The following is a 27,801-nucleotide window of genomic DNA, read 5'->3' on the forward strand; positions in this document are numbered from 1 at the left end:
GACTCTGCGAACCCCACTGCCCCTCTGCCACCTGTCTCCTGGTTCGGCCAATCCGGGGAGGGGTGCCGGCTCGAGGGAGACGCACGAAGGACGGAGGACGGGCCTCTGCTCACAGATTTGGGGTTCTGGGCGCCCCAACTTCTACTTCTACTTCGAGCAGCAGTGACGACTTCTGTGACACGGCGGTCTTCCTTCCACGACTTCCCAGTCTGCCAGTATCTACCTAACTGACTATGTTAAATTCCCTCTGTTCAAATAACTGGTGTATTTCCTCCTTATTTAGTGGCTTCTTTTTTTTTTTTTTTAAGTGATTTTATTTATTTATTTTTTCAGTGATCTCTACACCCAACGGGGGACTTGAACTCACGATCCCGAGATCAAGAGTCATTCCTTGCATCTTGGCAAAGACTCTTCTCTGTCGGCTTCTAAGGTTCTGAGTCCTCAAACACGGCCCATGTCAGTAGAAGGGAGCCTGGAAACAGCCCTTCCAACTTATCCGGGGTTTACTGTCCCCTCACTGGGGTCTCTGGGCTCATATAAAGTGGTCCCCAAAGGGGGATCCTCCTTTTCAGATCTGTTTTACCCCCCCACCCCCACCCCCTGCACCACATACACATCCTTATTGCAGCTTTGTACCCACTGTGTGGATTGGCCACACACGGATGGTTCTATCTTCACTCAGAAGAAAAATCAGCCTGCCTGCTAGGGAACCACAGCAAACAGCCTGGGTTCTAGGGCATTCTTATCATTGATTCCATCCTCAGCAGAATGTCCTGTATCTAATTCAGGGTCAGTCTGCTTTCCATTCTGACTACTTGGGAGAGCTGGCCCCTCCCCAGAAGGCCACGTACTAGGTGATCAGAGGGTTTCTGGAAAAGCCCTAAGACGCCTCATTTTAGGTCCATGAGTCACTTCCTAGATACACTTGAAGTCTATAAAATGGGCCTTAAAAATTATCTGCAATCTATTCCAACCTTTCATTTTAAGAAGGATCTATACAGTCTATATTTTTAAATGACAATTTTGGGAAATAAAAAAAAAATTGTTTGAATAGATAATACAAAGAATACTAATGTTCCTTTGCCTGATACTGGTAAAGCAGGCAAGGTGTTCAAAGGAAATCTTATAAAATACATTTAGATTTCATTTTGATCTTTAAAACAATTTTTTGATGTTTATTTTTGAGAGAGAGAGAGAGAGAGAGAGAGAGAGAGCATGAACGGGGAGGGGGCAAAGAGACAGGGAGACACAGAATCCGAAGCAGGCTCCGGGCTCTGAGCTGTCCACACAGAGCATGGCGTGGGGCTCGAACCCACGAACCACAAGATCATGACCTGAGCTGAAGTTAGAGGTTTAACAGACTGAACCACCCAGGCGCCCCAGATTTCATTTGGATCTTCAAGCCACGCATGAGGCTACAATCTCCACAGATGCCAGGTTTGGGAACATGTAGATTTTATGGAACAGCACTAAAGCAATTTTCCTGTGATTATTCATCAGCTGCCATTCCTGAAAATTGTAATTGCAGTGAAATAGAATGTTCTCAAATCATGATGAGGGGAGGCAATGTTCTGTGATCTGGAGCATGCAATGCCAGCGAGAAATGCAGCATATAATCTGAATATCTTGAATATAAAATGAAAATATTGCTAGGGCACATGAGGCCAACATTCTTCAGCTATTCAAAAACAGTTTGCAATATTTTGGTCCTTTGAACACCAATGGTCACATTCTGATGGGATCCCATGTAATCTTCCGCGTGTTCTAGTTTGCATATTTGATTATGACATTCCCACCACTATGGAAACAATCATGCTTATGTGCATTTAAAAAGCACTCTTAACAATGAACTCTTTCTTTTCCCCATAAATGCACAACAACAGCCCAAGCTGAAAAACAGGGATGGGTCTCTGTGTGATGTTTGAATGTCTTCGTTCCATTCACAGCGTTAGTGCTACGGTTACCTGTTAGTTTGGTATTGTTACGTGATAAACAACCCCAAACCATAGTAGTTGAAGCCAGCCAACATTTATTATGTCACCACTTCTGGGGAGCAGGAATTCAACAGCATCTCAGCTGGGTGATGGCTCTCGGGCTCTTTTGGGCTTGCGGTCAAGCTGTTGACCAGCAGCAGTCACCTGAGCATGTGAGCGGGGCTGGAAGAACCAACTTGCAGGCTCCCCCACGGGGTTATTGGCATGCCCCTGTTCCAGTGGGCTGATGGCTTCAGGTCCTCCACAGGACTAACCAAAACACAACAGTTTGTTTCCTTTAGAACAAGCCATCTTTGAGACCCTTCTTGCCATTCTTTTGGATATATACCCAGAAGTGGAATCGTCATGCTCTGTCGTGGGGGTCCCACCATCTTACAGTCTCGTCAACAGTACACCAGGGTCTCAATCACTCACATTTTCACCAATACTTGTTTTCTTTTTTCTATCCTTTCCTTTCCTTTCCTTTCTTTTCCTTTCCTTTCCTTTCCTTTCCTTTCCTTTCCTTTCCTTTCCTTTCCTTTCCTTTCCTCTCTTTCCTTTCCTTCAGCCATCGTAATGGGTATGAAGCAGTTGTATCTCATTGGGGTTGTTGATGTGCATTTCTCTAACGATGAGTGACGTTGAGCATCTTTTCACACGCCTGTTGGCCGTTTGTAGAAATGTCTGTTCCAGAATTTTGGCCGTTTTTAAATCATGTTATTTGTGAGTTGTTATTGAGTTGTAGGGGTTCTGTGCTCTAATTATTCACCCTTTATCAGGTAGATGATCTGCAAAGATTTTCTCCCATCCCACGGGTTGCGTTTTTAGGTTTTTTTGTTAACTTTTGAGTTAGTTTTTGTTGATGATGTCCTTTGATACACAAACTTTGTATTTGTTTGCTTGTCGATGTCTGGTCTTATTTATTTGTTGCTCTTAGAAAATCTCAGTTTTGACTGGACTCAGACCTGGAGGTAGTTCTCAAGAGACGAGGGGCGCCTAGGTGGTTCGGTCGGTTGAGCATCCAACGTCGACTCAGGTCACAGGCTCACGGTTCGTGGGTTCGAGCCCCGTGTTGGGCCTGTGTGCTGACAGCTCAGAGCCTGGAGCCTGCTTCGGACTCTCACTCTGTCTCTGAAAAATGAATGAATGTTAAAAAACATTAAAAAAAAGAAGTTCCCAAGACACAAAGGACAGTCTCCGTCTCTTGGCAATCTGTTCCTGGCGGTTTTCTTTGGCCTCCTTCATTCTCTTGGCCAAAAGTTTAGCGTGCTCTGCAGTCTCTTCCTTATTTTTCTTAGTATGCTGTTTCTTCAGAGTGATACGCCGACGTGTCTGTTGGAAGACACGTGGAGGAAAGAGATGCTGAATCTCGGGCGCTTTGGTTCTAGGTTTCCTCCCTTCTTTGTTTAGGGGCTTTTTCACAACGTATCGGCAGACGCCATCTTCTTTAGAGAGACTGAAAAGTTTGCAGATTCCACTAGCTCTTTGGGGCCCCAGCCGATGAGGCACGGTAGTACTAGTGAGTCCAAGAATGTCCTTCTCCCCCGCTTTGTTTCTTTTTTTCACAATGACCAAGTTGAGAACACTGAGATCGGCATCCCCAATGCATCCCTGGGCAGATTTGTGCTTTCTTTCTCCAGTCCTCCTTGGTCTGGACTGGGGATGCCCCGACTCAGGTGCAGGCAGACACGGCCACGGGTCAAGACACCCTGCTTCGTGGGGAAGCCTTATTTGTCATCGTCACCACTGATTCGGACCACGTAACCCTTCCATTTTGTACTCAGAGCATCCACAGCGACTTCTGTAGCCATATGCTTCTCATCAAAGGTACGAAGTTTGCGTTCATCATTCACTCCAATGAGTTTCTGGCAACCGGTAGCTGGGAAGGAGATGTTCAGCTTCATCCTAAAGCTGCCTACCGCCTCCAAGGCGCCATGAGAAAGAGCAACACACAAAGTTTGAGAGAATCCCATTTGTTATGACTTTTGTTTTCTGTACTTTTGGTGTCATTTCCAAGCAATCATTGTCAAATCCAAAGTCACGAAGCTCTTCCTTTATGTTTTTGTCGGGGAGGAAGACGGTCCTCTGCCCTCCCAGGTCTTCTAGCTGGGCTTAGAATCAAATTGATATGAGACAGATTAACGGGAGAAGCTCAGATTTAATAGCATAGGTACAGGGAGTCCACAGGGACGGGAGATTCCGAAGACAATGAGACAACAGGAAGCTCATATGAGCTAAAGAAAAACACGGGGGCCTGAGGACACGAAGGGAAGAAAGCTCATTAGCAAGAAGGTGAAAGATGTTTGGCAAAATAAGGTTGCCCTATTGTGCATATGAGTCTCTTAGGTAAAGGGGAGTCTGTTAATAGCTGTCTTCCTGGTATGAGCTCTCCTTTCCAAGGGCAGCGTGGGCAGTTATGGGGGAGGCAGAGAGCTTTTCCTGCGTCTGCTGGGTTTCGATTACTTTTAAGTCAAAATAATCTTGAGGCCAAAGTGGCACATTTTGGGGCATCTCATCCTGTACCCCTTCAGTTAATTTTTGTAGACGGTATAAGAGAAAGGTTCAATTTCCCTCTTTTGCATGTGGATATCCAGTTTTGCCAACGTTATTAGTAGAAAAGACTAGCCTTTCCCCATCAAATGGTCTTGGACCTATGTGGAAGACCATTTGACCATATAGATGAGGGTTTATCTGGGGGGCTCTCTATCCTCTTCCATTGGTCTACAAGTCTGTCTTTATGCCAGTACCACCCTGTTTTGATTACGATAGCTTTAAAATATGCTTTGAAATCACCAAGTGTGGGACCTCCAACTTTATTCGGCTTTTTCAAGATTGTTTTGACTATGTGGGGTCCCTTGAGATTTCACATGAATTTTAGGATGGATATTTTTTTTTTTTCTGCAGAAAGTACAACTGGGATTTTGATAGGGCTTGTATTAAATTTGTAGATCGCTTTTAATCATATTGATATCTTAATAATGTTAAGTTTTCCAATCCATGAGCACAGATGTCTTTCCATTTATTGAAGTCTTTAATTTCTTTCAGCAATGTTTTGTAGCTTTCAGCCTATAAATCTTACACCTCCTTGGTTAAGTTTATTCCTAAGTATTGTTTTTGATGCTATTGTAAATATTTTAACATTTTCTTTTCAGATTGCTCATTGTCAGTGCATAGAAACACAGTTGATCTTAGCACGTTCACTTTGTATCCTGCAACTTTGCTAAGTCATTTATTAGTTCTAACACTGTTTATGGGGATCTTTTTAGTTTTCCTATATAAGCTCATGTCCTCGGCAAACAAAGATAATTTTACTCCTTCCTGTCCAATTTGAATGCCTTTTCTTTCTTTCTCTTACCTGATCTCTCTGGTTGGGACTTCCAATATTATGTTGAATAGAAGTGGCAAGAGTGGGCATTCTTCTCTTGTTCATGATCTTAGGGGAAATTTTTTGTCTTTTACTACCGAGTAGGATGTTAGCTATGGGATTTTCTTTTCTTTTTTAATTTTTTTTTAATGGTTATTCATTTTTGAGAGAGAGAGCATAGGGGAGGGGCAGAAAGAGAGGGAGACACAGAGTCCAAAGCAGGCTCCAGGGTCTGACTGTCGGCACGGAGCCTGACACGGGGCTCAAACCCACAAACTGTGAGATCAGGACCTGAGCCGAAGTCGGACACTTGACTGACTGAGCCCTCCAGGCACCCCAGCTATGGGATTTTCATACGTGGTTTTTATTATGTGGATGTACTTTCCTTCTACTCTTGGTATGTTGACTGTTTTTTTATCATGAAAGGGTGTTGGATCTTGCCAAATGCTTTTCCTGCATCGATTGAAAGGATCGTGTGGCTCTTGTCCCACATTCTATTAATTCTCATATGCTGAGCCACTCTTATATTCCAGGAACAAATCCCACTTGGTGGTGGAATATAATCCTTTCGATATGCTCTTAAACTGGGTTTGCTGGTATTTTGTTGAAGATTTTTGAGTATGATATCATCTTAAGTAATTAATCTGCAATGATCCCACTTCTAAATAAGGGCACATTCAGCCACCACGAGCCGTGACTTCAACATCTCAAACCCTTATGATTTCTGCCCCAAGTGCCCACACGCTTTGTTTATTTTGAGTTCTGTGGTTCCAGAGAATTGCTTTTCATTGTTTACAGAGGCCCTTTGAATACAAACCATTTGTGTCATTCCCTTGATTCCCACCCCCACCCCCTGCTGTGGAAACCAGCCACTTTTGTACAGTGAGCTCATTTTTAATTCAAGAAAAAACGAAAATAAATGATTGGCATGTAGGTCAGTTTCCTAGTTCTGTCTCAGTTAGAAAACAAAGGATCAGGGCCCAGCTAGCATAGCGTAGTTCGGTTCTTCCTTAATATGGCCCTCATACATCAGCTTATGTGCATTTCACCTGGCTCTTTCCTTGTGACCCAGCGATAATAAATTTCCCAAGGTCTGACTCAGGCTAAGTAAAAAGTCCAAATTTCTCACGTCTTGGATGAATCTTTTTTTTTTTTTTTTTTTTTTTTTTTTTTACTTTGGGTACTTTATTTATTTATTTAATATGAAATTTATTGTCAAATTGGTTTCTATACAACACCCAGTGCTCATCCCAACAGGTGCCCTCCTCAATGCCCGTCATCCACCCTCCCCGCCCTCCCACCCCCCATCAACCCCCAGTTTAGTCTCAGTTTTTAAGTCTCTTATGATTTGGCTCCCTCCCTCTCTAACTTTTTTTTTTCCTTCTCCTCCCCTATGGTCTTCTGTTAAGTTGCTCAGGATCTACATAAGAGTGAAAACATACGGTATCTTCCTCTGTATGACTTATTTCACTTAGCATAACACTCTCCAGTTCCATCCATGTTCCTACAAAAGGCCAGATTTCATTCTTTCTCATTGCCAACTAGTATTCCATTGTGTATATAAACAACAATTTCTTTATCCATTCATCACTTGATGGACATTTAGGCTCTTTCCATAATTTGGCTATTGTTGAGAGTGCTGCTATAAACATTGGGGTACAAGTGCCCCTATGCCTCAGCACTCCTGTATCCCTGGGGTAAATTCCTAGCAATGCTATTGCTGGGTTGTAGTGTAGTTCTATCTTTAATTTTTTGAGGAACCTCCACACTGTTTTCCAGAGCAGCTGCACCAGTTTGCATTCCCACCGACAGTGCAAGAGGGTTCCCGTTTCTCCACATCCTCGCCAGCATCTATAGTCTCCTGATTTGTTCATTTTAGCCACTCTGACCGGCATGAGGTGATATCTGAGTGTGGTTTTGATTTTTATTTCCCTGATGAGGAGTGACGTTGAGCATCTTTTCATGTGCCTGCAGGCCATCCGGGTGTCTTCTTTAGAGAAGGGTCTATTCATGTCTTCTGCCCATTTCTTCACTGGATTATTTGGTTTTCGGGGGTGGACTTTGGTGAGTTCTTTATAGATTTTGGATACTAGCCCTTTGTCTGATGTGTCATTTGCAAATATCTTTTCCCATTCCGTCAGTTGCCTTTTAGGATGAATCTGATTTGACACTTTGGAGAATCTTCTGACCTCACTAAACCAGACCGCTTTCTCTACGGAGACATGTATTGTTAAAAATGAACTTCGTATGGTTTTTTAAGAGACTGTGTTTTTCTGCCAGCCTGAGATTACTGGGAGATTTTAGGCATATTGTTGAGACTAGGGTATAAAATCTCTCAAAGCACTCAAGAAATATAAAGGGTCTCTCGTCACTTTGTGGTGCCTTTCTCTTCAGGAAATATCTCTGGTGGGCTGACCTCCCTCTCATGCCATCCTGGAGCTCTGACCAGTGTCCTACACCTTGCAGACCATCATCCTTCACCTCACCAGTTGAGAGCCTTTACTCAAAGCTTCAACACGTGGGGAAGAAATTTTCCACTGTGGGAACATTTTCATTTTTCAAATTAAAATCGCAGCACAGCCCTACGGTTAGAAGAGTGGCATTTCTAACTAAGGTGACACCAGGTCACACGCACGCTAGAGATGAAATCATTTCTGCCGTTGGCTGCACTTGACAGACTGAGCAAGATCCTTCTGAAAAAGTAGGCATTGGCTCCTAGCATCTGTCCATGTTCCTGTATTCTTGCAAAACATTCATATCCCACTTTCTTCCGGGAGATTAGGAAGTAACAGGATGACTTTTACAAAATCAAGTATCAGATGTTCTTACGCATCAGGAAGAAAGTTAGAATGTTTCTTCCAGCTCACGCTGGCCCATAAGATCTAACTGTTCAAAACTCAGGGAGGTTGTGAGTTGACTGAAATCATGTTGGTAGCTTGAAATCAGCCCTGGTGAAGACATGTACACCATGGAAATCAGCCAACACAGAGAAAGGAGTGATCGCACTCCTAGCAGAAACTTCAAGAACATGTTGGACTTGGAGCTAGGCCTCGAAGTACAGGGAGGAAAGGAGGCCGAGCAGGCGAGCAGAGTGAAGGTCATGGAAAAGAAGCAGTAAGTAGACAGAAGGAATCTGTGGATAAGGACAGCTTGCGTGGAATGAGAGACTCGGGTGATGGAGGGTGCCCTGCAACTGCGCAGCCCAGGACCGTCTGCGAAGACTTTATATACGTTGCCTCGTTCTTTCCGTCAAGCCTGAGAGGTGAGGCTCCGAGAACTAGGGTGACACAGCTGGATGAGCCCGTGTTTGGAACCCAAACCCAGTCTTGTATCGCTTGCCCAGCGTTCTTCCCACGGTCCCATGTTGATTCCACTCGTCTCCGTTATAAGGCATGTAACACAGAGAAGCAGGGACGAAAAAGGATTTTAAACAAGGCATAATGTAGTACACCCCAGCTGGCTTTAAACGGGCAACTGTGCTGTCCTGGGTGGCCTTGAATGGCAGTAAAGTCTAACTTCTAAGTAGAATCGCTTTCAAGAGTTCAGATACAATTTCTCTGCAAGGCGTCCAACATACCCAAGCCCACAGCTTTATTGTACTCAGTGCTGACTCTTAAAACAGGAAACAGAATTATAATCAGAGCTCAGTTTCTAAGAAAAAGAACGCCCAGAACAAGGAAAAAATAGTGCTATCTAAACCACGAGGGTTAGAGTCTTAGGGCCTCTGAGAGTCAACATTTCTAAAAGAAATATTTTGGTTCTCTTCCCCATACCAGACACGAACCCTCAAAAGGGATAAACAAGAATTAAACTTTCAAGTTGAAAACTTTCCACTAACCCGAATCCCACAAACAGTGTTGAGCCAAAGAAGCCAGGCGTGAATGCAATCCTTGACGATTGCATTTCCATACAGAATGAAAAGCAGGGAAAACTGACCTGTGCTGTTAGAAGTCAGCCCTGTGGTCACTCTCGGTAGGTTGGGGGGTATAGGGCCAGGAAGGGGGTCACAAGAGAGCTTCTGGGGTATAGGTGACAGTTTCTCCATCTGGGTACCGTTTACACAGGTATGTTCACTTTGTAAAAAAAATTCATCAAGCTTCCACCTATCACGGGCACATTCTTCCTGATGTGTGGCATGCTTTAATAACAAGGTACTTAAATATTTCCTGCAATGAACATGAAATAGGCTAGAGCCAGGATTACCGCACTTTACGAAACAAGTAGCGTTTGATGCTAGAAAAACGCTCAACGATAAGAGAGCGGAGTACTGGAATTCTGGCCCCAGCAGATGTCGGGGGGCAGGGGGGGAAGCAGTTGAAGGAGGTTCTGCGGGAAGAGAGCCATGCACACGGGAGCAATGGTACGTCCCAGCCTGCCACACGGGCGCCAGAATGTCGCGGAAGGATACTCGAGAGGATTACCGGCACAGTAGGGGGCCTGCGATGGCATATCATGTCTGATATTAAACTGTAACAGATAATATCAGGATCTGGCCCGCTCTGGGGCCATTTTCCCATTATTCAGCTGATTGGCTGCCCCGCAACGTATTAATGCAGAAGGAAATGGTCCCAGATAAAAACAGCAAAGGCCCTTCTCTTACAGGCAAAGTAAAATGTTCAAGCTTCAGTCCCTCAGTGAACAGGATACGATTTAAAAAGCAGGGTGGAGGGCCCCTTTGATTTCACGCACTGACTCCTCTTCCTAACCCGAGCGAATACTCAAGCTCATGGGATTTTTTTTTTTTTTTTTTTAACCAGAAAGAGGTTTATAATTTAAGAGACATACTATGTCATCATCTCCCTTCTAGGTTTGCTAAGCCTTTACTTGCACCAAGTTAGATCATCAGAAAGTTCTTTTTTTTTTTTTCTTAAGTTCATTCATCTGTTTATTTTGAGAGAGAGAAAGTGCAAGCGGGAGCGAGAAGGAGAGAGAGAGAATCACAGGCAGGCTCCCTACTGGCACCGTGGGGCGTGAACCCATGAACCGTGAGATCATGACCTGAGCCAAAGTCGGACGCTTAACCCACGGAGCCATGCAGTCGCCCTGATCATCAGAAAGTTCTGTACCATGTTAGGTTAGTTTCTTACCTCTCTGGAGCAGGTGTCTGATTTTTTTTTTTTTTCTTCTGTGCTATGGAGCCCGAAGGTGGTCTGGTGAAGTCCATAGGACCTTGCCCAGAGTGAGTATTTAAATGCATGAACAGGGGCGCCTGGGTGGCGCAGTCGGTTAAGCGTCCGACTTCAGCCAGGTCACGATCTCGCGGTCCGTGGGTTCGAGCCCCGCATCGGGCTCTGGGCTGATGGCTCCGAGCCTGGAGCCTGTTTCCGATTCTGTGTCTCCCTCTCTCTCTGCCCCTCCCCTGTTCATGCTCTGTCTCTCTCTGTCCCAAAAATAAATAAACGTTGAAAAAAAAATTTTTTTTTAAATAAATGCATGAACAAAACACAGAGTGTTACAAAGAAACCACTTACTCTGAAATTCAGTTATCAAGATATTTCAATATAGCAACATGTATGCTTCTTAATTAAAGCATTACAAACAAGAGCTGCCTGCGTTCTAATAGCAATTGTACTTTCAAAGTAAGAATGAGGGGCGTCTGGGTGGCTCGGTCGGTTAAGCGTCTGACTTCCGCTCAGGTCACACACAATCTCACAGTCCATGAGTTCGAGCCTCGAGTCAGGCTCTGTGCTGACAGCTCGGAGCCTGGAGCCTGCTTCGGACTCTGTGTCTCCCTCTCTCTCTCTGCCCCCTCCCCCACTCGGACTCTGTCTTTCTCTCAAAAATAAATAAACATTAAAAAAAAGAAGAAGAAAATATCTATAAAGGCACCTGGGTGGCTCAGTCAGTTGAACATCTGACTCTTAATTTCAGCTCAGGTCATGGTCTCATAGTTCATGAGACCAAGTGCCACGTCGGGCTCTGTGCTGACAGCACAGAACCTGCTTGGTATTTTCTCTTTCTCTCTCTCTTCGCTCCTCCCCCCATCCCCCCAAATAAATAAATAAACATTAAAAAAGAAGAAAAGAAAATATCCATGATATTGCTTAACGATCTCCATTTTAGAACCTGTTCTTGGCCAATATTCGCGCTAAGTAGCCAATTGACCATACATTCTTGATTTTTTTGTAAAACTATTTAAATCATCACGTAACGTGGCATGCAAAGTCTCCCAAATAAAGGATTTAGATTTCAGCATTATGAGAAACCGCCTCTGCAAACTAAGAAACTTCACGCGTAACTGTCCTGCTTACATTTTCGGCCACGTTAAATTTTTTTTCTTTTTTTTTTTTTAATTTTTTTTTTCAACGTTTATTTATTTTTGGGACAGAGAGAGACAGAGCATGAACGGGGGAGGAGCAGAGAGAGAGAGGGAGACACAGAATCGGAAACAGGCTCCAGGCTCTGAGCCATCAGCCCAGAGCCCGACGCGGGGCTCGAACTCACGGACCGCGAGATCGTGACCTGGCTGAAGTCGGACGCTTAACCGACTGCGCCACCCAGGCGCCCCTAAATTTTCTTTTTCTTAAGAGTAACTGCATTAACCTCTGTAGCTTGCGTATGCAACTTCTCTGCTGCTTTACAATTTTCGTTTACGGCTCCTATTATACACAGCCAATCTCACGTGTGTGTTTATTGGAAATTAGGGTGTGCGCGCGTGTGTTTTGAGAGGTGTGGCGTAAATACAAAAACACGAGTCATTGTTCCATCGCACCCGGGGCTGCCGAGCCACCGTGAGGATCTCGGTCTTGATCTCCGGACCCTGTGATCTTTCCTAGCCCCCCAGTACCTGCTTACTGCTTTGTTGTGTGCTGACAAAACTAGTCAACGCATTAGACGCTAAAGCCCGGAAAGACAAGGGTGAAAGGTTTTCTTTCTGGGGACAGATGAAAATGACACGTGAGCAGGCAGGCAGAAAGAATAGAATCTTCTGAGGATGATGCGTGCATCAAACCTCACATCACTCAGGTGTGGAGAGAAATGGCCTTCAGGTACAGCAGTCTGACTTTTTATCTAATCTGTCCATCACATGAGGGTTTGAAGGTGCCCTGTGACAATTCTGAGGCGTTAGAATGGTGGGTAGTTTAGGAAAAGGCCAACTCCCCTGCTCAAGGGAGCACCAGTGAGTTTCTCTCTTCTCCCTGGAACATTCTGGAGATTTAAAATTTCAGGTGGATAGGGAGCACCTGGGTGGCTCCGTCGGTTAAGCGTCGGACTCCTGGTTTCGGCTGAGGTCATCATCTCACAGTTGGTGAGTTTGAGCCCAGCATCGGGCTCTGGGCTGACAGTGCGGGCCCTGCTTGGGATTTTCTCTCTCCCTCTCTCTCTGCCCCTCCCCTGCTCACATTCTGTCTCTCTCTGTCTCTCAAAACAAGTAAGTAGGCTTAAAAAACAGTTATATATCTCTCTCTATATATATATCTATATACAGATATAGATATATGAAGCGTATCTTTTATGTTACTAAATTAATCAGTAGTAAGGCCATGCATGATAAATATAGACGGTTGAGGGGCACCTGGGTGGCTCAGTCAGTTAAGCATCTGACTCGTGATTTGGGCTCAGGTCATGATCTCATGATTCTTGGGATCGAGCCCCGGGTCAGGCTCCACACTCACAGCATGGAGCCTGCCTGGGATTCTCCCTCTCCCCCTCTGTCTGCCCCTCCTCTGCTCATGCTCTCTCGCTCTCTCCCTCAAAGTCATTTAAGAAAAAATTTTTTTTTTAATTTGATGGGATAATTCTATCCTCGGTTCCAGTTAGTTGTTTTCCACCAACTCTATTTCCTTCAAAGGTACACATACGTACCACAAATTGGATTCTTCCAGGATCTTCCAGGATCTGAACACTTTGATGAATTCATGATCAGGAAGAAGAGTTTACCTTGAGGTTGGGGGAATGGGGGGGGGGGGGCGGGGAGGGGAGGGGAAGCCAGCGCAAGCTCTTTGTCAATGTCATGTTTTCAAATATTTGCAAACCCTGGTAAATAACAACCATAAGGTTTAGAACTAATTCGCACTGTCGTTGACCATGGGTTTGTTGTTATGTGAGAGAGAGAGTGGTTTCCAGCAGACATAGGAATTGCCTTTGGAAAAATATTCCAATGCAGAATAGCGCTGGGTAGGCTGGAGCCCCACCTGCCTCTGTCCTGTCGTCAGAGGACACGGCAGAGGGTCCAGAGTTCATCTCGGGTGATGCCATGAGATGTCTTCGTGTTCTAATCTCTCCACCCCCGTTTAAACGTGATGGTTTTTTTTTTTTTTTTCTTATATCGATTTCAATTTTAAAATTCGAGGCTTAGGGAGAAAAATTAGAAGAGTGATATATTCATTATTTTTAAAGATGGTAAAGTGACAGAAGAAGTCTTATTGTTCTGATTTACGAAGTTCCATGTACCGCCTGCGTGATATATAACAAATCTATTGGCTGGGTTGGAAAGGGGCCTCACACGACAGCCAGGGAGAGGATAAGCCGGGCACGATACTTTTCTTGGTCCTTCTTCAGCAAATGCCTTGGGTGTAATTTTCTTCTCTGTTCAGCTTGAGAGTGACTCCAATTTGGAAGCCAGGCCATCCTTAAATATGTTCTCCATTCCTCGGCCTCTATGAAAGGGACAGCGACAACACATGACTCCTCCCTAGAGGCAGGACCATCCTTAATTGTTGGGCTTCTTGGGTAACCATCAGGGCCTAAACACTTTGAAATCCGCGTGTCCCCTCTGGTCAGGCAGCAAGGGCGCGGGATGACCTTCACAGACGTTAAAATGGTCTTCCCTTGGGGCCAAGGATGAAGAAAGCTGTTAAGAGTTCCCTGGAGAAGTTCATGACTCGAGGGTAGACATCTTAACACTTTCGTCAACGAAGACACCGGGAGCTTCCTGTGCCCCCTGCACCCCACAGATCTCTGGGCTCCCGTGACATTTGTGCCCGTGCGGTTGTCACATTTTCAGCTCGGCAGGATTAGCCAATATAGACACAAACCCGTCGTACTAGCCTTTGTTTCTGTACAAGACAGCGTTTTCACAGGACTTTCCTCCTTGTGAGAGCGAAACCTGGTATAAAAGCGCACGGGGGGGGGGGGGGGGCGCCCGGGGGGGCGCAGTCGGTTAAGCGTCCGACTTCAGCCAGGTCACGATCTCGCGGTCCGGGAGTTCGAGACCCGCGTCGGGCTCTGGGCTGATGGCTCGGAGCCTGGATCCTGTTTCCGATTCTGTGTCTCCCTCTCTCTCTGCCCCTCCCCCGTTCATGCTCTGTCTCTCTCTGTCCCAAAAATAAATAAAAACGTTGAAAAAAAAAATTTTAAAAAAAGCGCACGGGGGGGGGGGGTTGGATTATTTAGACAAGCGGTCTCCCCATTTCTTCAGAAATGAAAAATCTCTCACTCAAAATGCAACACCTCTCCGCTGCCTATGAGGGAAACCCCAACCTTTGAGCCTGGACTTAACAGCTTCTGTGCTCCGGCTTCTGAGTCATGTCCCCCGCCCTGTCCCATTACATGGCACACGCCAGCGGGACTCATTGAGAGTCATGCCCTCAGAATGCTATTCTCTCCTTTGTTTGGACCCTCACACATACCATTTCCCCACGATGACTTCCCTGATTTGTGTGCCTGGGAAACTCCCATTCATTCTTCAAATCTTAAGCTCCAAACCTCCATATCCTATCGTCCCAGGCCAACGAATCCTCTCCCCTATGCTCCAGACGCTTCTTCCACGTCTGTCTGCAAAGGTTCTCAACCTTGGCTGCACGCCGTGGGCTCATTACATCACAATCTCCGGAAGTGAGAGCCAGAGATCAGTATTTTTTTTATTTTTTATTTTTTACAGTTTACTTATTGAAATTTGAGAGAGAGAGAGAGAGAGTGGGAGAGGGGCAGAAAGAGAGGGAGAGAGAATCCCAAGCAGGCTCTGCACCATCAGCATGGGGCCCAACACGGGGCTCGAACCTGAGAACCATGAGGTCATGACCTAAGCCGACCTACCCAACCTCCTGAGCCGCCCAGGTGCCCTGAGACATCAGTATTTTTTTTTAAACCTCTCCAAGCGATTCCAATGTTTGAGGGCCACTGGGGTTTTTTTTCTTCCCAAATAGAAGACTCCAGACAAATACATAGAGCCGGAGCGGTAACTCTCCTCGAAATGTTTTCCGGTCACGAATGAATTCTTTACACAATAACCCTAGGAAGCAGCAAAAAGTGCTTTGTCCAAATCGAACTGTTTTCATATTCTTATCGACAGGTCTAATTGTTGTATTTCTGAATATATCTGTCTTTTGCAAACCACATTCCCTCGCTTTTAGAGAAGGAAGGGGGCTGTCATTCCAAAACTGCTGTTGTACAGGGTGGTTTGACACATCTCACTCATTTAGCACAATCAGAAAAAAATGAAAAAGAAGATTAGCAAGTTAGTTCCTTTCAAAAACAATCGCCATCTACAGTGGGGACACCGTGCGTAAGTGTCCGATATTGTACCTGGTCCTTGACTTATGCTCAGTGATGGTGGCTGATATCATTATGTGCTTCCTCTTTGAGGAAAGGCTACCTAATATATATATATATATACATATATATATATATATATATATATATATACGTTTATTTATTACCGAGAGACAGAGAGAGAGCATGAGCAGAGGAGGGGCAGAGAGAGGAGGAGACACAGAATCTGAAGCAGGATCCAGGCTCTGAGCTGTCAGGACAGAGCCCCACACGAGGCTCAAACCCATCAACTGCGAGATCATGACCTCGGCCGAACTCCGACGCTTAACCGACTGAGCCACCCAGGTGCCCCTACCTTATATTATTTTTTAGTTTATTTATTCATTTTGAAAGAGAAGGAGAGAGAGAATCCCAAGCAGGCTCCTCACTGTCAGAGCACAGCCCGATGCAGGGCTCGAACTCATGAACTGTGAGATCATGACCCGAGCCGAAATCAAGAGTCAGACGCTTAACTGACTGAGCCACCCCAGCACCCCAGGAAAGGTTGCCTTCATGACCCACCTCACACACACGAAGCCATCTGGCGATGACACTCCAAAAGGAAACAAGATATCTTGCCAAACAAGATACCTTGCTTCTTATCACTTAAGTACAGTCCATGAGATTTCCTGAGCGTTCATCGTAAACAGAGAGGCGTTCGCAGCTTTACGAAGTCATTGGATATGCTACTGCCAGGGAGGGAGAACTTCTTGTGCCCTTCCAGGTCCTTCTAGCCAGACCGAGAATCATACTGACATGAGACAGATTAACAGGAGACAATCACATTTAACTTCATACTCACGGGGAGCCCACGCAGCCACGAAATGCCTAAGACAGGCAAAATGAAATACGTATGTCATCCGAAGCTAAGGAAAGGAAGGAGGCGTGCAGGACTTCAAAGGGGAGGAATGAGCTTCACAGGACGATGACGAAGAGTAAATGATTGGGAAGCAAATGTTTGCGGGGCCGCTCAGAAGCAGTGGGACAGAGGGGACTTCGATCAAACAGGTCTTTCAAAACTCTTTGTAGGCAGTAGAGAGAGAGGCAAAGATCCTTTCCTGAGTCTGCTGGGCTCTGATGGCTTTTAACTCAAAATAATCTTTATGCCAAAGATAAAGCCCATCCTGGGGTGGCCTGGCCCTGGCCCCTACACTACCCGTGACACAGAAAACAAAAAAAAGTTCCGTTCCACGTTTTCTCCCTCCATTCGGCTACTGCTATGTAACGCCTCCTTCTCTACTCTTCTTTGTTCCCCATAAAACGCTGGCTTGACATCTACCCAAAAAGCCTTCCAATTGGCTGTTCCAGGACTAGCCGGCTGCGTCTCAGGGTTAATCACACAGCTCCGCGTCCACGCGGTCCCTTCTCTCCTGGGTTCTGTGCGCCCCCACCCCCGGCTGAGTCACTCCGACACGGTCACGTTAATTGCCGCCCCCTGAATGACTGCCTTGGGGCAGGCTGCCTTTGTCAAGCAGTAAGCAACGTGTTCTTATGCCATAGCATTTTAGTATCCGCGGTAGAAATCGCCTCTTGTGATGTTTCAGGCATAAATTAAAGGGAGCTGCGACTCTCACCAAATAACTGTTGTCAAACACCGACCTCTGCGCCTCGGAGCCGGAAGATAACGCAAAAACGGGGTCTGGGATGTAGAGGAACGATGGCTTCATGGCTTTGCCGCGCAGGCAGGCTGTGGCCTTCAAATCCTGCAAGGCTTCCCGGAGGAAGGGGCCGAGTGGTTTACAGGGAGATACAGCATCCAGCCGGTTTCCACAGGAATTGCGTCTGTACCTCCTCAGTCGTTTTCAGGGTGCCACCGGGTTCTGGAAACAGAAGGGCTAAGAAGGCAGGAGAGGAGGCGTGCGGAAGAGAGGAAGAGGCTGCTTGAAAACTGGGCCTCGCGGGGGCATTAGTGCAGCCATTTTGATTTTTGTTCAACTTTATGCTTGTAAGCGGTTTCACAAGTATACTGTTATTTGCTTTTCACCCAACTCGGGATGAACTTAAAAAAACATTCCGTTTTCAGTCCTTACTTTTACGCTTTAGTAAGCACCACACGCTCATTCAGTAATGTGTTCATTTTGACAATTAAGTGTTTTGTAGTACGGGTTCATAATTACGATCGTAACTTTTCAGTGACTAGGCCTCCAGGAGTCGCTAAAGGAGACACCGAAAACCAGACCTTCCCGGCATAGACTGGCCAGATGTTGAATAAACCCCTCTCCTCTGCCTCATTGAGTGCCCACATTTCCCAGCTGCCCTTGAACTTGGGTGTGGCCATGTGCCTACATTCTAATCAGTGAAATGCCGACAGAGGTAACGTGGATGAATTTCAGGCCTAGCCCATTTCAGTCCTTCTTTCCTATCACCCGTGACCTTGGAGGCCATAAGTTGAAAACAGCAGAACCACAAGAGAGAAGAAAGCTGGGTACCAGAATGACCACTGGGAAGAGTGTCACCCACCTGTCAGGAATACCCTCTTTTGGACCTTCCATGAAAAAGAAAGAAATTTCTCATTTTTCTAAGCCACTGAGATTTTGGATGCGTGTGTTACAGCATAGTTTTACCTTAGGTAGTACACATTTATACTCAAAAATACACTCAAAAATAGCACATTCAAAAATAGTACACTCAAAAATAGTGTTATATTCCCCCTAATAACGGTAATATGTTTTCATCGTTTACTATTGGAAAATACTCCATGTTGGCACATTAACGTCACCTGAAAGATGCTTTTAGAAATACATCTCTGATAATAACTTTGTCAGTCAGTCATAACATCCTTTCTTTTTCCTGAACATGGAAAGTAAAAACAAAAAACAAAACACACGCAAAAAAAAGACTCCCTCAGTTGAGATGTGTTATTCTAGGGGCCCCTGGGAGGCTCAGTCGGGTTAAACATCTGCCTTTGGCTCAGGTCATGATCTCGCGGTCCGTGAGTTCGAGCCCCGCGTCGGGCTCTGTGCTGACAGCCCAGAGCCTGGAGCCTGCTTTGGATTCTGTGTCTCCCTCTCCCTCTGCCCCTCCTCTGCTCATGCTCTCTCTCTCTCTCTCTCTCTCTCTCTCAAAAATAAACATAGACAAAAATTTTTTAAAGATGCTTCATTCTAATTAATGTCTCAGCAATGACAAAGGTTGTGCTAATGACTAAACTAACTCACAGTGACTTAAGCAGCCTTGGGAATTACAATTTTCTCAGGCCCCCAAGACATGATGCACTATTTCAGTGACATTTCTGCTTTACAACTAGGATACAACTTTGGCTCTGCCCCAAATTCTCCCACCGTGTGTCAGTGCGTGTGGAGGCGGAACCCATCATGCAGTCGAGGCTAGATATGTTAAATCATGGTTCGTAGGACACAAGGGTATGAAATGTTCATGCCGTTATATGAAGAGCTTTATACCTTTTCAGGGTCGTGCTCTTGTCAGACAACTCGAGCGGTACTGTGCTTTCACTCAGGCAGCAAACATTCAGGAAGCACTGACCAGGAACTGTCTAGATGCTTGGGGCACGACGCTGAGTGAGCAGGAGCCTTGATGGCGGAAGAGCTTTTAGGTCTGGGCAGAGGGCAACTAATTCCTGTGAGGAAGGGGATGAGAAAACCTTCAAAGTCAAGGTTATACCTGATAGAAGTCTGGCGAGGATGAGTGAGAGCATAAGGATAAATGAACGGAAAGCATCCCACGTTGACAGAACACCGGGGACCAAGACGGAAGATACGGAATGAGGCGAAACATTGGGGGAACGAGGAGTTCGTTTTGGCTGGCGTGCAGGGGAAACGTCGGGAGCACAGAATGGGGGTTTGGGGAGGTAGACTGGGGTCAAGTTAGGGAACCTTGAGTGACAGGCTATGCTTCCGGAACATTTACTTTCTGTGTGCAAAGAGAGGTCAACACGCAGAGATAATAGCAGAGGGCAGATGTTCAGCAGAGCAGTGGGTGACCTAATCATGCGAGGTTTAGGGAAAGTCTCTGGCACAGCATGGAGGATGGCCTAGAGCAGAGACGACATTCTGGAAGCACGGAGGCCGGCTAGGAGGCTGTTGGAGTACTAGAGTGGATGAGGCGCTTGATTCAGAAGTTTCTGAGACAGAATCAGTAGGACTTGTTGGCCGTTTGGGGGCGTAGGGGCCAAGGGCAGGCTGACCCCAAATGTGCCACTTTGTATGCATGATGCATCAATACATTGATAATAACAAGAATACTGATTGTTCTAAGCAGAAGTTACTGAAGGGACAGTCTGCACAAAAAGGACACTCAGACCCTTCTCTGTCCCCCCCGAAAGCAGGAGCTAAGTCTCCCGTGCGAGAGGTCCCCTCCCATAGCAGGCAGTAAGGAGACATCCTTATCACCGGAGATGGGAAATTTAGAGCCCAGGAGGCTATATAAACAACCTGTGGTGTCTCCTCCCGATTGGGTGGGGGCCCCCAAATGTGGGGCGACCCGATCGGATGGAAGCCCCCCGGAACAGACGGTGAAAGAATTCACCCGAGGCAGAACAGAGATAGAAGTTTATTGAATACACCACAAGGGAGCGGCGGGCGGGGACAGCCGAGGAGAGACTGTCTGTCCCGTTGCAGTGGCTGGGGGCCTTATTTAGATGGGGAGCGTGAGGGGGTATGGGAAACGTACGGAACTTTCACTTTTTTGGTACCTGTGCCTGGCTGTAAGTAACCCATCGTTCAGCTAGGGCTTATGGATATTTTGAGGCGGGTCCCCTAATGGGCCTGTTTGTATCAGCTCAGCGGTGGGTGGTCGGTGATCGCAGGTCGCTGTGGGCCCTTTCGTCTTCCTTTACATTCCGTTGCTCAAGCCTGTTGCCTAAAATCAGCCTCTACGCAACCTTTGTTACTTTTTACTAATTTACTACCCCGGTCCCAATTCTGTTTAGAATTCCTTTTCATTGAAGCTCCCCAAACTCAGCTTTCTTTGCCCTGTCAATTCCGCGTACATTAACTGTCTCATTGTCTAAAGCGTATAAAAACTGCCTGCCTTGGTCATTCCTTTGGGTCTCAGTGTCACGATCGGGCTTCTGTGCGCATGTAAGAAAATAGATTATTTTCCCCTCCTGTTACTGTATCTCGTGTCAGTCTGATTCTGTCCAATTAGAGGACCTATGAAGAGTAGAGAAGAATGTTTCCTTCCCTGCGAGTATAACGGAGAAGAAGTTCAAGCCGCCTGAGGTTTCTAGCTGGGAACTCTGGGTGGATGGGGACACTCTTAGCTGAGAGAGGAAACTTAGAAAGAAAAGCCAAGCACAGGGTGAAGCTAAAGAGATTGGTTCCTTTATTTAAAAAAAAAAAAAATTTTATCGTTTATTTATTATTGAGAGACAGAGACAGAGTGTGAACAGGGGAGGGGCAGAGAGAGGGGGAGACCCGGAATCCGAAGCAGGCTCCAGGCTCCGAGCTGTCAGCACAGAGCCCGACGCGGGGCTCGAACCCACCAACTGTGAGATCGTGACCTGAGCCGAAGCCGGACGCTTCACCGACTGAGCCACCCAGGCGCCCCTAATGAGACTGGTTCTTGACATGTGGTCATAAAAGTGCCTGTGGAGTATCCAGGCAGAGCAGGAACTAAAAAACTACACGGTGGTTTACGGTCTCAAAATGTAATAGTTCATGTTAATTGCAAAAGGAGAAAGGTGACTGACAGGGACGAAGCACGGAAGACACTGCCTCAACCCACTGATTAGTCAGCACCAGGGTCATGTCTCCTGATCCCACACGCTGATAAGGACACAACACCACTTAGGAAATTCTCCTGCCAGAAATTTCCTAACCTCATTGTGGTCTTGAGAAAACATGAAACACCCCCCAACACGTTACTGAAAGAAAACCTTAGCTCCTTGCATTTTGATCCCAGACTTTCTAGTTGGGTTCTTTCCAGTTAGTCTCCTGGCTCAGGCAGAGCACCCTGAGGGCAGAGCATCCCCTGATGGGAACCGAAATTACCCTCTCAAGCAACGACCCCTGCCCTAAACCAGCAAGACCCCAAGTGATGGACCCCAAGACAACGATCAACTTGACCTTCACTGCCCACCTGCACCTGCCTTTGCAACGACCCCTGCCCTAAACCAGCAAGACCCCAAGTGATGGACCCCAAGACAACGATCAACTTGACCTTCACTGCCCACCTGCACCCGCCTTTGCCCCACACTTTCCCTCTGTAAACCCGGAAGCGTTTTCAGTCCTTTGGAGACAGCCTTTGAGACACTAGTCCTCTTGCCACTTCCCGCGCCTGCACGCACCTTGACTACGTGCACAACGTCTGGGCACCGCGCGACTAGACTTTGGGGCTCGTCGCTGGCCGATACCGTCTTCTTCCTGTGCACCTGCAGGAACCCACCTGCCGGCCCACACGTGGTTGTGATGCAGTTTCCGGGTCTGGAGCAGTGGTGGGGTCTGGAGCCCACGGCCAAGAAAAAGTTCTCGAGACGACTCCGGTACCAAAAGGTGATTTGATTAAAGCCCGGGGACGGGACCCGTGGACAGAAAGAGGGGCGCTGGGGTTGTGAGGAGTGAGTGGTTACGGAGGTGGGGGAGGTGAAGTCAAGGGGAAGTTTCCAAAGGGATTTTTGTACGCTAAAGAGGATTTACAGAACACAGGAGGACTTGCTATTGTCCAGCTAAGGTGGGTTTCCCTCGAGGAAGGCGTTAACATTAAGCCAGTAGGGGGTTCCAGAGAGACGTTCTACTCTCTATTTGCCTTGAGTGTTTGTCAATGGGCTGTAGATGACATGGGAATGTAGTTGTACCTGCCATTTCCTTCTTGCCTTTGTTCCCACATCACCATGGAGGGGAGGGTGATGTTGGGGCTATGAGTTTCAATTTTTTTTTTCAACGTTTATTTATTTTTGGGACAGAGAGAGACAGAGCACGAACAGGGGAGGGGCAGAGAGAGAGGGAGACACAGAATCGGAAGCAGGCTCCAGGCTCCGAGCCGTCAGCCCAGAGCCCGACGCGGGGCTCGAACTCAGGGACCGCGAGATAGTGACCTGGCTGAGGTCGGACGCTTAACCGACTGCGCCACCCAGGCGCCCCTAGGGGCTATGAGTTTCTAGAGCGTAGGCTGTTGGTAAAATTGTCTTTTTCTTGTAATTGGCTAAGACATTTGTAAACTGATGGAGACTCGTGTCCTGTATGACTGTGATCTCTACCTGTTAACCATTGGTTTTCCGTCCTTTCCTCTGTTCTTGGGCAGCCAGGAGTGCCTGAGGAGTGTCCCACACATCCCCCCGGGGGGCCGGGGGGCGCTAGCTTGTGCTCTGCCCTCAGCCCGCCTTATGCTCCCCCATCAGACGGAGATTGGACAAACAAACGTTCCATATCCAAAGACATTTGGTTGGGCCTCCCTGGCCCCACCCAACTGCATAAAATAGAGCCTCAAAAACTTTGCCTCCCCGTCAGCCTTGCGTATTTTATTGAGATCCTGCATCAACAGGTGATGGGGAGTAGAGTTTGTCACCCCAGAATATGCCGCTTTGGCGTAAGAATTGTCTTGAGCTGCTTGTGGTGTGCTCTTGTTTTTGTTGTTGTTGTTGTTGTTGATTTATTTTGAGAGAGACCGAGAGAAAAGCGAGGGAGGGGCAGAGAGGGAGAATCCCAAGCAGGCTCCACGCTGTCAGGGCAGTGCAGAGCCCCACTCAGGGCTCGAACCCATGAAAGTGTGAGATCATGACCTGAGCCAAAACCAAGACGTTCAACCGATGGACCCACCCAGGCACTTCTGGACCTGGCTGTTTTTAAGAGACAGCAGACACCGACGTTCTGAAAACAGAAGTTGCCCTTTGTAAGAGACATTGACATTTATAAGGGCAAATCTCCATTGGTAAGGGTGTCTCCCTCACTGTACCGGGAAGAGTGAGATTGACCAAATCTCTAGAAACCTCCTCAATGAACGAGGCGCGGACAAATCTGCACCGTAACCTTAGCTGGCTTACTGGGCTTTGCTGGGTAACCTCCCATAACTGACTCCCTACCCCCGACATCTTTCTTTTGTCTTCAGCTGAAGATGGCATTTAAGGCGGAGGCCTTGGCCCTTTCTGAGAGTCTCTCTCTCTCTTGTATGCATACAGGCGGTACGCATGTTATTAAACTGTTCGCTTTTCTCCTGTGCGTCTGTCTTTTGATTACAGGAGTGTCTCAGTCAAGAACCCAGTAGAGTAGAGGGAAAATGATTTTTTCCTCCTTCACGAAGGGAGGGAAAGATAGCTGCTGATCTTAACTGCTGACGGGGCAGTCCAGCATTTTCCAGGAGATGAACGGTACATGGAAACTTAAAATTAAAAGTAAGAACAGGGGCGCCTGGGTGGCTGAGTCGGTTAAGCGGCCGACTTCGGCTCAGGCCATGATCTCTCGATCCGTGAGTTCGAGCCCCGCGTCGGGCTCTGTGCTGACAGCTCAGAGCCTGGAGCCTGTTTCAGATTCTGTGTCTCCCTCTCTCTGACCCTCCCCTGTTCATGCTCTGTCTCTCCCTGTCTCAAAAATAAATAAAACGTTAAAAAAATTTAATAGAAAAAATTAATAAAAGTAAGAACAGGTTTATCCTAAGACCTGTGCAGTAGCAGCCTAAGAAAATCAAATATGAGATACAGAGACTAGAGATCCAACACGTGGATTGTTGACATGTCTTAAAGAAAATTCCAGAACAAATGGAAGATTGGCAATATTTGGAGAAGAGAATACAATTTTCTCGAGCTGAAGAGAAAAGTTTCGTCTCCAAACGGGAAGACTCTGTCACAGTCAAAGCAAAATTGCCTAAAATTGCCCCATATCCGAGATATATTTCAAAGATAAAGAATGCCATGGATTTTCAGAATAAAAAAGAGTACCCACAAAGTACAAAATCGGGCTTCTCCGGGGTGTCGCAGAGTAACAGACGGGGACACTGAAGGGGCCCCATGAAAAACACGTGATGTTTTGCTCCTTTCCCCACTTCTATTTTTGCTGGGACTTGCCCCCACCCCGGCCTTACACGTGCCTTAACGCACGTCCTCCTCCTAAAGGTCAAGGAGTTAACGATTTCTTTGGGGTCTTCCAGCACAACAGATAATATCTAAGGAGTGACGGGGCGGGGGGGGGGGGGGTCCTCATGAACGTTTCCCAAGACCCCTGACTCCAGAGCACAAGTGACTTATGGAGGCCACCTGAGCCTTATATAACCATTGGTTTTCCTTACGGGACACGTACCCCAGACCACCGTCTTCGATAAAAACCCCAGACCCCGAGCAAAGACGAGACTCTCTCCTTTCTTTTCCAGGTCTTCCAGCTGCCCAGTCTGTACCTGCACTCTCTCTAGGTCTTCGGTAATCGCTGCTCTCAGTTCCATTCTCTGTGAAGCCAAGACCCTCTTGGCTGGTGCTGTGGGACCCCCTCTGGGTCCTCGGACCCAGCCAGCCTGCATCGACGGGATACACAAGACGGACTATATAGTATTTTGCGAAAGCTGCAGAAGTCATTCTCATTTATATGCGAGCTATAAAGACTCCAGCCTAAGCAAATTCACCCACAGATGTACTCTGTAAGGGACTGAGTGTTTAATCAAGGGAAAGACTTTCGATGGCGAGGGTGAGAAACACGGAAAATAGGAAATCCGAATAATTACTGCAAATGTGATCTAGAAGCACAAAAATGTTCTTAAAGATTCAACTCTTCACCCGTTTTGGTTCCCTAAAACTATTTTATGTTATTGTATCTTCATTTATTTCTTCTGAGAAAGAGAGAGCCCAAGCAGGTGAGGGGCGGAGAGAAGGAGAGACAGAATCTCAACTAGTAGGCTCTGCGTCATCAGCGCAGAGCCCGACGCGGGGGGCTCGAACTCACGAACCCTGAGGTCATGAACTGAGCGGAGATCCGGAGGCAGACACTTCAGGCGTCCCCTGTTTCCCTATTACGTTTTCTGAATTTGAGAATTGCACTGGGGTTACATTAGAGAACGGCATTGTTCTTGGAAATTAGTCAAGTGTCGCTGGGTAAGGGGGTCCACGAAAGTGAGGAAGGAGGGAGGGGAAGAGAGCCAGAGACGGAGGGAGAGGGGGAGAGGGAGACAGCAAATGGGGTGTAACAGTGGTGACGCCGGGTAAACGGCGCACGGGAGTGTTTTGTACTATTCTTGCCCACCTTCTGTACATCTGAAACCATTTCAAAAGACAACGTTTAAAAATCGCTTTAAAAGTATGGGATCAGGATGTCACAGATATTCTTGTGAGAGCCATTTCGATGTGATAGTTGGGACAGAATCCAGTTGGAGTGCGTTTATGGAGCCAGAGATGAAAAAGTACAGCAAATGATAGGTAACCCTTGGTCCTGAAATACAAACGTCTTACCCGCTTGAGTATTGGGTTTTCATAGTTTTGGCTTTCGTGGGCAAATCACGTATGTAAATTCGGGGATTAATGCGCGCTCATCTATCCCATGCCATAACGACTTTATTTTTAGTAATCTCTACACCCAACCTGGGGCTTGAACTCACACCCCCAAGCTCAAGAGTTGCACACTCCACCGTCTGAGCCAGCCGGACGCCCCCCGGGGCTGTCACCGGTTTAAACAGAATTCTGGCAGAGCAGTAGCCCCTGTGAGGCAAGCAAACAACCAGCATCCCTGAGATGCTGCGGCTTGTTCCCCACGATCAGGAGCTGAATGCTCCCCAGTCCCCGTTCCCTCCCTCAAAAATATTTAGTCCCTGCAAGCCCGGGCAGGGTTCTTGGGTAGAGACGAGAGTGATTGCTTTATTGGCTCTGCCCCTCAGTGGCTACATAATTATACTCTTTCCTCACGAAGGAAGCGATTGTGTAAACACATGACATGTCATTACCGAAAATCGCAATGTGCCTCCTTCCTGGCCACCCCACCGAGTATCTAAATTACCCGCTCTGCCAAGGCAGGTAGAAAACCCGACCTAAGGTAAAACAGGGCAGAGATTGGCTATCGCGATAGCAGTGTTTGAGGAAACTTTTAGTTGGGATCAAAGTGCTCTTGAAATAGATGAGGGACATCTAACGACATACCTGTTTCCACTCTGCCAATATATCCATCTTTCAATATATATATATTCAATATATTCAATATATCTTTCAATATATCCATACAGACATATGCCCCTAATGTCCATCAAACGGTCTATGTTTTATAAATTCATAAATTTTTATACGTCATGTAACATTATTTTAGAAACGCTGTGCCCCGGTTTTATATTTTTATCACAAACATTTTAGTAACCGTACACCATCCCATCTTATTTATACCTAATATGTGTACTTAACCATTTCCTTATTATTGGCTGCAAATGCTGGTTGGTTTTTTTTTTTTTTTAACATTCTGAATAACTCTGCTGGAAATATCTTCATACATATGGATTTTTCTCCTTTTGAATTTTCATATTTCCTCAATTAAACTGATATCGCCTCTTAAAAATTGACACTGTCTTAGACTTGGCGAAACATAAGGATTCTGCAATAGAAAATCAGAGGGTTTACTGCGTCGAAATAAGTTTCTGATACTTGATATGGGTGTCTCAGTGTCCTCTGAAAAGATTTCATCCTACAGCTTTGCCAGCATGTGACGTTGGACTTTTCTATTGATTTTTTGTCATCTACATAGATGTAAATTGTTTCCTCGTTACGCTAATTTTAAGATATTTAGCTATTCGAGTAGTAAGAGGTACCATCTGGCTTCTTGTCTCTCGGTGGTTCCTTGAGGGCTTTGATAATCAGGGCAGAGGCAGAAGGTGCCGCGCCACTCTGGGCCTGTCTCTTCTGAATGGGTCAGTTTCACTGTAATCCTCAGACCCTTCCAATATCCGGTTGCCTTGACGATGTCCATCAACCTTTTTTTGGAGACAGACCCAGCAGGCTGATCTTCGGGGCCAGGGCGGATGTGGCAGTGACTTCGCCAGGGTGGACCTCAGGTATGCGACTTTGATCTCGTTGGGGTGAAAGGCAGCGTGGTGGAGGCAGTTGGTGTTGGACGAACCAGGATTCGTCCGAACCGAAGA

At 46.5% G+C, this 27,801-nt stretch overlaps 2 long non-coding RNA genes and 1 pseudogene across 2 annotated transcripts in view; 2 read left to right on the plus strand and 1 right to left on the minus strand.

Annotated features, from left to right (window-relative positions):
- The window catches only part of LOC123383352, a 216,363-nt gene extending 215,304 nt beyond the window's left edge, over positions 1–1,059 (plus strand). Inside the window, exon 4 of the long non-coding RNA XR_006592958.1 lies at positions 334–1,059. This is a non-coding gene — a long non-coding RNA (uncharacterized LOC123383352). The remainder of the gene's footprint in view (positions 1–333) is intronic.
- Positions 1,060–2,916: 1,857 nt separating this feature from the next.
- On the minus strand, positions 2,917–3,877 carry LOC109496318 (annotated as a pseudogene).
- Positions 3,878–7,407: 3,530 nt separating this feature from the next.
- LOC123383355 lies at positions 7,408–25,985 on the plus strand. Its single transcript, XR_006592963.1, has 2 exons — positions 7,408–8,451; positions 25,069–25,985. It is a non-coding gene; the product is annotated as an uncharacterized LOC123383355 (long non-coding RNA).
- The last annotated feature ends 1,816 nt before the right edge of the window (positions 25,986–27,801 follow it).

Source organism: Felis catus, chromosome X (genome assembly GCF_018350175.1).
Source record: "Felis catus isolate Fca126 chromosome X, F.catus_Fca126_mat1.0, whole genome shotgun sequence".
NCBI classification, from domain to species: Eukaryota; Metazoa; Chordata; class Mammalia; order Carnivora; family Felidae; genus Felis; species Felis catus.